This window comes from Mobula hypostoma, chromosome 13, assembly GCF_963921235.1.
Source record: "Mobula hypostoma chromosome 13, sMobHyp1.1, whole genome shotgun sequence".
In the NCBI taxonomy this organism is placed as follows: domain Eukaryota; kingdom Metazoa; phylum Chordata; class Chondrichthyes; order Myliobatiformes; family Myliobatidae; genus Mobula; species Mobula hypostoma.
This window is the reverse complement of record NC_086109.1, coordinates 6851222-6862658: the sequence shown is the minus strand read 5'-3', so window position 1 is coordinate 6862658 and position 11437 is coordinate 6851222.

The window sequence follows — 11437 nt, the reverse complement described above, 5'->3', positions numbered from 1 at the left end:
TTTTTGTGGTTGCAGTTTAACTTCATTTACCCTTTGGTGTTCATCAGTCATTGTGTGTAGCTTTTCATTGATTCTATTGTATGTGGTGACAGATACTTCTGTACTTTGAGTTCCTTAAAATTGTTGTAGCTCGGGATGGAATGGGGACAAGCTCCCACTACCTATTAAATGCTCCCAACGGTGTGTGTCTCAAATAGCCTCTGACAGCCAAGTTCAGCTCCTGGCCTTCACATGTGGCTTAGCCACTAAGCCCAGTGGAACCGTATCTACTGACAGGAGAAGGGGCAAAGGCAGGTTACTGGCACCTTAACACCAGTCACTGCAGGCAGATGGGGCTCGTTAGCCATGGTTGGCAGCCCAGCAAGGATGAGGAAAACTCTGTTCTAAAACCTCTGCTGCCATGCGGCCATACCCACTCATTGGGAAGGCTTCAGGAGTAATCCCTGAGGGAAAAATCTGGAGCCAGAGTCCCTAAGTCAGTCCTACGTTAAGTTCAACACTGACTGGCAACTCCTGCAATGCCACTGGTGCCAAACTGTATTGGTCTCTGCTGTTCCTTTGACTTCATCAGCTGTGTGGAGACGGGGAGACTGCTTGTTCTCCATACTGAACTGCCGGGCTTGCATAACCCTCCAAGAGGACCATAACCCTGCCGTAGTGTTTGGAGGCTTTCGTGCCTCAATGACCTAGAGAGCTACATGGGTTGGAGTCCGAGCTTTATGTTTTGACTCTTGGTAGGGTCATCCTGCCAAACAGGTCAAAGGGTAAAGGCCAAACTAAGAGTGGTGCACCGGACCTCCAGGTTTGGGGGTTCAGCTCAGGGCTAACAACCCTGACTGGTCAAACAAAACTGTTACAGAAACAGCGATGAAGAATCCTTCTTTACCCATGTGCAACAAGCATGGAGAGGAGAAGATGGCGGCGCGACGCAGCTCGCAGCGGCCACTCCGGCGGTGATGTCTGTTATTTGTCAAGTAGGGTGCCGTGCACAATCCTGATTTGATGGAGACGGACGTGAGAGCATGAAGGAACATCTGGTGAAACTTCTGAAATGCCTGCTTCGTTGCCGCTGCTACTGTGTGGTCCGAAATCTCCAGAGGGGAAGGCCCCGAGTCCTCGGCTTTGCCTGTTGCTTGGCGGCCGGGGCGGGGTTGAAGCACTCGGCAGAGGATGGTGCTCGGTGCTCGGTGTCGGAGGCTCAAAGTTTTCGGACGGACTCAGAGTCCGCTGCAGTCGGGTGCTTCCAATGGTGCTGCATCGGCAAGTCTGCAGCACTTGGAGGTTCATGGCAGGGAGAGTTTCTCCCTTCTACCGTCTGTGTGAGATGATGGGGCTATCGGGACTTGAGACTATTTTTTTACCGTGCCCATGGTCTGCTCTTTATCAAATTATGGTATTGCTTTGCACTGTTGTAACTATATGTTATAATTATGTGGTTTTATCAGTTTTAGTCTTGGTTTGTCCTGTTTCTTGTGATATCATTCTGGAGGAACATTGTATCATTTTTTAATATATGCATTTCTAAATGACAATAAACGAGGACTGAGTGTCCTCATAATCTAATCTAATGGACAGACGGAGATGGCATTGCTGCCCTAAATGCCAATGACATAATGGGCAACAAATAAGGCTTATGTATCACATAGACAGCTAGAATGCAACACCCATGGTCGATTTCCAACTACGGAGGACCTCAAATACATACATTGATCATACATTTACTTTGAACCTTGTAAATATATCAATGGTGAATCAAGTTGATCCTTGATCCTAAGTGATCAGTCTTCAGTGGGAAATGTAGAGTAGTGAACATTTGAACAAAGGTGAGCCCGGAACTTCCCTTAACATCCACACATGTTTTACTGCCCATTACACCTCTGGCGTTTGGGGCAGCAATGAAGTTCCTCCAACTCTAGTGGTGTTCAGGGCTTCCTTCATCATGCCACCAGCTCAGTTTTCACTACTGTCAGTCATGCAAGTCCCAGGTGGAGACTCAGGAATACCATCTGTTACGTACCCCGTAACTGGGTTGCCAAACCAGCAGAAATGGATCACTCAGTTGGAGTCTGGAGTACTAGAACTAAGAAAGTTTTATTAAAGAAACAAGCAACACAGTAATCGAAAGGATAATAAATGCAACAGTTCAGCGATGATAAACGCACATGTGCACAGAATTAAGATAACAGCATCAATCAAGCTCTATCGTTGTCTAGGGGTAAATGACCAAATTTCAAAATGACTCAAAGTTCAGTCCAGTTCAGTTCGCAGTAATCGTTGCCATGGCGATGGACAACGTGGGGGAAGAGAGAGATAGAACAGGAACAACTGATCATTCAGAACACTGCTTCACTCACAGACCGGCGAGATGCTCACAAGCAGCTTTTGGGCGGGTCCTTGGTGATGTCACCTGAGGTCACCGACTGTGACCCCTCCTCCAGATGCGGTCGATCCTCTGCAGTGAACCCGGCACCCAGGCAAGGGCGGACACACACCGGGTCCCGCTGATCGTACCTTTCCACCCTGGTCGTTGTCTGATACTTCTCACCCACTCGTGAGAGGCGCACCGCTTCCAGGGTCCCGTTACCTCGGGTGGCGTGTGTGTTGCCTTAGCGAACCTGTCCCTTTTTATCCCCCTGCTGGGGTATCGCCTGTCCATCACTTCAAACAGTTCAGGGTTCAAAGGGGGAAGCCGCTCCAGACAGCTCTCTCTCTCTCCCACGTCCCTTCATTACACATCTCCAGACGCTGCTCCATTGTTCCTTATCTCTCCTTCCCCTGAGGGCAGGTGGCAGACCAACTGCTGATGTCACTGATGCTAACCCAGGCCAGCAACATCTTAATTTTATGTGTATTCTCGTAACACTTCCCCCCTTTAAGGATTTTTACCGGGAGGTAAAAATTACAAACATGACTACATTATTTGATACATACACAATATACATCTTTATCAGTTATTTGGCTAATACAGCGAGTTTGAAGCTGTCAACACCTTGACAGACAGTCATCACATTTTCTGTTCCTTTTACACGTGTTATTAATAATCCCTTAGACCAGGCTCCAACTCAGCAAACTTCATAGTGGCCAAAAACACTGATGAATTGCGACCAATGTAACCTCTCATTTGGTTTTGTCCCGGACCACAATAACAAGGGTCGTCCCATTCCGACTCAATTTTCTCTCGCAAGGGCTTTAGTAGGAGGGGGACGGGTATTGACCGCAGAGTTATTGCAAAACTTCCTGCAGTACCCCACCATCTCCAAGAGCCTTCTGAGGGCCCTCTTGTCTGTCGGGGTTGGGAGGTCAGCGATAGCCTGCACTGTAGCTTGCATCACTGCCAGCTGCCCCTGTGTCACCACAATTCCCAGGTAAGTGACCCTCATGTGGCCGAATTCATTTTTTTCAAGGTTCACTATCAAACTGGCTTCAGACAGCCGTATTAAATTGCCAATACACACCTCTGTGTTCATTAGCCCTTTAGTCACTGAATTACTCAAAAAATATGGGTGTTGTTTACTTGGCTGCCCTATTGTAACCACAATCACCCAACGTCCCAGTTCTTTGCATTTCCTCGGGACAATCAAACACATGGGTGCGAGTCGTTTAATTACTCCTTCTAAAGATTCGCTTTGTTCGGGGATTAAGGGAGAGACCTTATCAGTAGACCTGGCCAAAACAATAGCCTTCTCCCATCTCACCGATCCCATTCTAATCTTTTCAAAATGGGTTTTTCCTCTTATCAGGGGGCCCCTAGCTTCATTGATTTCCACGCTAACACCGACTAGGTTTGTTAGCATATCAAAAGCCGGTGACCGTCTCAGTTCGCGTCGGTCATGATCAATAACATTTTTTTTCCTGGGCAGCCGGTAAATCTCTTTCATGATTCCACCAACTGTTTCCTCCAGCACTGCAAAATGTCCACTGGGGGGTACCTCGTGGGCCATTTTAAAAACCTCATCCCCATAACTCTTTTGCACCACCCCCCACTCCTCATCTGCGGATACTGTCCTTGATTTCCCTTTCTTCCTTAGCACTTCCTCATCCGCACAATAGCTTGTCAAGGCTGTGTCAGAGAGAGCGGTCTCTGCCAAAACCATCAGCCCCTCGTCTCGCTCCTGCGTCTGCACAAATTCTTTCCCGGCTACTGCTACGTCCGTCCCAGCTCCCTCACTACCACTTGTCTCACTACCCTCTTTCTTTCCATTTTCTACCCCCTTCTCGTACAAGGTTGGCAAAAATGTTTCAGCTAAATTCATGTCGGCCTCTGCAGCTTTCCTCGCCATCCGCCGAGTTACTGCGCAAACGGGATAAACCTGCGAGTCCACGGGCGGGGCCTCCATGCTGGCAGGCTGACCTGTCAATCTCACGACTGGGAACACGATTCCCCCGGCGAGGTCATTACCGAGCAAGACTTCCACGTCTTTCATCGGTAATTCGGACCTCACCCCGATCGTGACTAGTCCAGAGACCAGGTTGCTTTGTAAGTGTATCTGGTGCACAGGGATTGACTCTGTCCCTTCCCCAACACCTTTGACTTTGACCTCCCCAGTCTGGGTCTCTGAGCTAAACTCTAATACACTCTTCAGTATTAGTGACTGACACGCTCCCGTGTCTCTCCAGATCCGCACTGGAACTGGTTTTAACCTCTCCTTCACTGACACCAGTCCGGCCGAGATAAACCTCTCGCGCCCTTCCTGGACTTTTTCAGACCTGTCCTTCCCTAGCGGTTCGCTTAACAGCTCGATACAGCCATTCCAAATTTCCGCTTTTCCTTTCCCCGTCTCCTTCCTTGGGGCAAAGCACCTGGACGCAAAGTGTCCGACTTTCCCACAATTATAACAGACGACCCCAGGAGACTTCCTACCAGACTGCTCCCGGTCTACCTTATCCTTTTCACTAGTCCCCGGCTTACTTTCTGACTTTTCCGGCGGACTCTCCCTGCCATCCTGACTACCCTTCTGGTAGCCTTTACTCGGGGCAAACTTCATTTTATGCGTCAACGCATACTCATCCGCTAACTTAGCAGTTGCGGCTAACGTGGCTGCCTCTTTCTCATCGAGGTAGGGTCTCATACCCTCAGGGACACAACCTTTAAACTGCTCAATCAGGATCAGTTGTAGCAGTCTGTCATAATCCCCCTCTACCCCTTTCGAGGCGCACCAACGCTCACAATATGTTTGCATCTCACGAGCAAACTCCAAATACGTGCGGTCCCACCGCTTCCTCGCATTCCGGAACCTCTGCCGGTATGCCTCCGGGACCAACTCATAAATCCTGAGGATGGCCTCTTTCACCACCTCATACCTCTAGGCATCTTCCGCGGACAAAGCTGAGTAAGCTTCTTGGGCCTTCCCTTTCAGTACACTCTGAAGTAAGACAACCCACTTATCCCTCGGCCAGTCCTGACTTATAGCCACTTTTTCGAAGTGGAGGAAGTACCGATCCACGTCGGTATCGTCAAATGGGGGAACCAGCCTAACCTCCTGGGTCGCCCGGAACCCTCCACCTTGGTTCGGCACGAGCCCCTGCTCGGCCCTTATCTTTAACTTCTCCAGCTCAAATTCCCTTTCCCTCTGTTTCTCTCTCTCTTCTCGCTCCCATTGCCTCTCTTTCTCCTCTCTCTCTAACTGTCTTTCTCTCTCTTGCCTTTCTAGCTCTCTCTCCTTCTCTTCGTGTTCTAACTGCCGTACCCGGAACTCGTGCTCGGGTCTCAGTTTTTCAAGCTGTACCTGTACTGCGTCTCCAGCAGGTTTTTCAATAGACACCACCCCCAGCTCACCTTGGGGAAACACACCTTTAGATACATATTGCTCTACAATAGCTCTGTGTATCTCCTCTCTCCTCATTGTCGACTTCACCTTAGCAAGATTCAACCGTTTGGCCACAGCTATCAATTCCGATTTCCTGGCATCCTCTAATGCCTCCAAGGTGGGCGCCTTTATAAATTCCTCAACCTCCATTTCTGCTGTTTGTCTTTTCTTTCTTTCGGGAATTTTAACCCAATCAATTTACTCCGTCCCAAATTTAGCGTTCAAAATCGCGGACGAGAACCCCACTTATGTTACGTACCCCGTAACTGGGTTGCCAAACCAGCAGAAATGGATCACTCAGTTGGAGTCTGGAGTACTAGAACTAAGAAAGTTTTATTAAAGAAACAAGCAACACAGTAATCGAAAGGATAATAAATGCAACAGTTCAGCGATGATAAACGCACATGTGCACAGAATTAAGATAACAGCATCAATCAAGCTCTATCGTTGTCTAAGGGTAAATGACCAAATTTCAAAATGACTCAAAGTTCAGTCCAGTTCAGTTCGCAGTAATCGTTGCCATGGCGATGGACAACGTGGGGGAAGAGAGAGATAGAACAGGAACAACTGATCATTCAGAACACTGCTTCACTCACAGACTGGCGAGATGCTCACAAGCAGCTTTTGGGCGGGTCCTTTGTGATGTCACCTGAGGTCACCGACTGTGACCCCTCCTCCAGATGCGGTCGATCCTCTGCAGTGAACCCGGCACCCAGGCAAGGGCGGACACACACCGGGTTCCCGCTGATCGTACCTTTCCACCCTGGTCGTTGTCTGATACTTCTCACCCACTCGTGAGAGGCGCACCGCTTCCAGGGTCCCGTTACCTCGGGTGGCGTGTGTGTTGCCTTAGCGAACCTGTCCCTTTTTATCCCCCTGCTGGGGTATCGCCTGTCCATCACTTCAAACAGTTCAGGGTTCAAAGGGGGAAGCCGCTCCAGACAGCTCTCTCTCTCTCCCACGTCCCTTCATTACACATCTCCAGACGCTGCTCCATTGTTCCTTATCTCTCCTTCCCCTGAGGGCAGGTGGCAGACCAACTGCTGATGTCACTGATGCTAACCCAGGCCAGCAACATCTTAATTTTATGTGTATTCTCGTAACACTTCCCCCCTTTAAGGATTTTTACCGGGAGGTAAAAATTACAAACATGACTACATTATTTGATACATACACAATATACATCTTTATCAGTTATTTGGCTAATACAGCGAGTTTGAAGCTGTCAACACCTTGACAGACAGTCATCACATTTTCTGTTCCTTTTACACGTGTTATTAATAATCCCTTAGACCAGGCTCCAACTCAGCAAACTTCATAGTGGCCAAAAACACTGATGAATTGCGACCAATGTAACCTCTCATTTGGTTTTGTCCCGGACCACAATAACAAGGGTCGTCCCATTCCGACTCAATTTTCTCTCGCAAGGGCTTTAGTAGGAGGGGGACGGGTATTGACCGCAGAGTTATTGCAAAACTTCCTGCAGTACCCCACCATCTCCAAGAGCCTTCTGAGGGCCCTCTTGTCTGTCGGGGTTGGGAGGTCAGCGATAGCCTGCACTGTAGCTTGCATCACTGCCAGCTGCCCCTGTGTCACCACAATTCCCAGGTAAGTGACCCTCGTGTGGCCGAATTCATTTTTTTCAAGGTTCACTATCAAACTGGCTTCAGACAGCCGTATTAAATTGCCAATACACACCTCTGTGTTCATTAGCCCTTTAGTCACTGAATTACTCAAAAAATATGGGTGTTGTTTACTTGGCTGCCCTATTGTAACCACAATCACCCAACGTCCCAGTTCTTTGCATTTCCTCGGGACAATCAAACACATGGGTGCGAGTCGTTTAATTACTCCTTCTAAAGATTCGCTTTGTTCGGGGATTAAGGGAGAGACCTTATCAGTAGACCTGGCCAAAACAATAGCCTTCTCCCATCTCACCGATCCCATTCTAATCTTTTCAAAATGGGTTTTTCCTCTTATCAGGGGGCCCCTAGCTTCATTGATTTCCACGCTAACACCGACTAGGTTTGTTAGCATATCAAAAGCCGGTGACCGTCTCAGTTCGCGTCGGTCATGATCAATAACATTTTTTTTCCTGGGCAGCCGGTAAATCTCTTTCATGATTCCACCAACTGTTTCCTCCAGCACTGCAAAATGTCCACTGGGGGGTACCTCGTGGGCCATTTTAAAAACCTCATCCCCATAACTCTTTTGCACCACCCCCCACTCCTCATCTGCGGATACTGTCCTTGATTTCCCTTTCTTCCTTAGCACTTCCTCATCCGCACAATAGCTTGTCAAGGCTGTGTCAGAGAGAGCGGTCTCTGCCAAAACCATCAGCCCCTCGTCTCGCTCCTGCGTCTGCACAAATTCTTTCCCGGCTACTGCTACGTCCGTCCCAGCTCCCTCACTACCACTTGTCTCACTACCCTCTTTCTTTCCATTTTCTACCCCCTTCTCGTACAAGGTTGGCAAAAATGTTTCAGCTAAATTCATGTCGGCCTCTGCAGCTTTCCTCGCCATCCGCCGAGTTACTGCGCAAACGGGATAAACCTGCGAGTCCACGGGCGGGGCCTCCATGCTGGCAGGCTGACCTGTCAATCTCACGACTGGGAACACGATTCCCCCGGCGAGGTCATTACCGAGCAAGACTTCCACGTCTTTCATCGGTAATTCGGACCTCACCCCGATCGTGACTAGTCCAGAGACCAGGTTGCTTTGTAAGTGTATCTGGTGCACAGGGATTGACTCTGTCCCTTCCCCAACACCTTTGACTTTGACCTCCCCAGTCTGGGTCTCTGAGCTAAACTCTAATACACTCTTCAGTATTAGTGACTGACACGCTCCCGTGTCTCTCCAGATCCGCACTGGAACTGGTTTTAACCTCTCCTTCACTGACACCAGTCCGGCCGAGATAAACCTCTCGCGCCCTTCCTGGACTTTTTCAGACCTGTCCTTCCCTAGCGGTTCGCTTAACAGCTCGATACAGCCATTCCAAATTTCCGCTTTTCCTTTCCCCGTCTCCTTCCTTGGGGCAAAGCACCTGGACGCAAAGTGTCCGACTTTCCCACAATTATAACAGACGACCCCAGGAGACTTCCTACCAGACTGCTCCCGGTCTACCTTATCCTTTTCACTAGTCCCCGGCTTACTTTCTGACTTTTCCGGCGGACTCTCCCTGCCATCCTGACTACCCTTCTGGTAGCCTTTACTCGGGGCAAACTTCATTTTATGCGTCAACGCATACTCATCCGCTAACTTAGCAGTTGCGGCTAACGTGGCTGCCTCTTTCTCATCGAGGTAGGGTCTCATACCCTCAGGGACACAACCTTTAAACTGCTCAATCAGGATCAGTTGTAGCAGTCTGTCATAATCCCCCTCTACCCCTTTCGAGGCGCACCAACGCTCACAATATGTTTGCATCTCACGAGCAAACTCCAAATACGTGCGGTCCCACCGCTTCCTCGCATTCCGGAACCTCTGCCGGTATGCCTCCGGGACCAACTCATAAATCCTGAGGATGGCCTCTTTCACCACCTCATACCTCTGGGCATCTTCCGCGGACAAAGCTGAGTAAGCTTCTTGGGCCTTCCCTTTCAGTACACTCTGAAGTAAGACAACCCACTTATCCCTCGGCCAGTCCTGACTTATAGCCACTTTTTCGAAGTGGAGGAAGTACCGATCCACGTCGGTATCGTCAAATGGGGGAACCAGCCTAACCTCCTGGGTCGCCCGGAACCCTCCACCTTGGTTCGGCACGAGCCCCTGCTCGGCCCTTATCTTTAACTTCTCCAGCTCAAATTCCCTTTCCCTCTGTTTCTCTCTCTCTTCTCGCTCCCATTGCCTCTCTTTCTCCTCTCTCTCTAACTGTCTTTCTCTCTCTTGCCTTTCTAGCTCTCTCTCCTTCTCTTCGTGTTCTAACTGCCGTACCCGGAACTCGTGCTCGGGTCTCAGTTTTTCAAGCTGTACCTGTACTGCGTCTCCAGCAGGTTTTTCAATAGACACCACCCCCAGCTCACCTTGGGGAAACACACCTTTAGATACATATTGCTCTACAATAGCTCTGTGTATCTCCTCTCTCCTCATTGTCGACTTCACCTTAGCAAGATTCAACCGTTTGGCCACAGCTATCAATTCCGATTTCCTGGCATCCTCTAATGCCTCCAAGGTGGGCGCCTTTATAAATTCCTCAACCTCCATTTCTGCTGTTTGTCTTTTCTTTCTTTCGGGAATTTTAACCCAATCAATTTACTCCGTCCCAAATTTAGCGTTCAAAATCGCGGACGAGAACCCCACTTATGTTACGTACCCCGTAACTGGGTTGCCAAACCAGCAGAAATGGATCACTCAGTTGGAGTCTGGAGTACTAGAACTAAGAAAGTTTTATTAAAGAAACAAGCAACACAGTAATCGAAAGGATAATAAATGCAACAGTTCAGCGATGATAAACGCACATGTGCACAGAATTAAGATAACAGCATCAATCAAGCTCTATCGTTGTCTAAGGGTAAATGACCAAATTTCAAAATGACTCAAAGTTCAGTCCAGTTCAGTTCGCAGTAATCGTTGCCATGGCGATGGACAACGTGGGGGAAGAGAGAGATAGAACAGGAACAACTGATCATTCAGAACACTGCTTCACTCACAGACTGGCGAGATGCTCACAAGCAGCTTTTGGGCGGGTCCTTTGTGATGTCACCTGAGGTCACCGACTGTGACCCCTCCTCCAGATGCGGTCGATCCTCTGCAGTGAACCCGGCACCCAGGCAAGGGCAGACACACACCGGGTTCCCGCTGATCGTACCTTTCCACCCTGGTCGTTGTCTGATACTTCTCACCCACTCGTGAGAGGTGCACCGCTTCCAGGGTCCCGTTACCTCGGGTGGCGTGTGTGTCTGTCTTAGCGAACCTGTCCCTTTTTATCCCCCTGCTGGGGTATCGCCTGTCCATCACTTCAAACAGTTCAGGGTTCAAAGGGGGAGCCGCTCCAGACAGCTCTCTCTCCCACGTCCCTTCATTACACATCTCCAGACACTGCTCCATTGTTCCTTATCTCTCCTTCCCCTGAGAGCAGGTGGCAGACCACTTGCTGATGTCACTGATGCTAACCCAGGCCAGCAAACATCTTAATTTTATGTGTATTCTCGTAACACATCACACTCAGATGTAGAAGGATTCTTCATTGCTGGTTCCGTAACAGTTTTGTTTTACCGGTCAGGGTCGTCAGTCCCGATCTGAACCCCTGAACCTGGAGATCTAGTTGACCAACTCTTAGTCTGGCCTCTACTCTTTGACCTGTTTAGTATGAGTGACCCTATCAGGAGCCAAAGCATGAAGTCCTGACTCCAGCCAACATAGCTCTCCGAGTCGTACAAACCCAGCAGCAAGGTTGTGGTCCTCTTGGAGAGTCCACACATGCTCTTGCTGTTATTCCTTCTTGGGTAGCAGTGTCACTGAGATTAATTGACCATCCTTATCAAATATTGAAAGGCCTAGAAAGAGAGGACGTGGAAAGCATGTTTCCTATAGTGGGGTAGTCTCAGATCAGAGGGCACATCCTCAGAATGCGAGGACATCCATTTAGGACAGAAATGAAGAGGAATTTCTTGAGCCAGACGGTGGTGAATCTG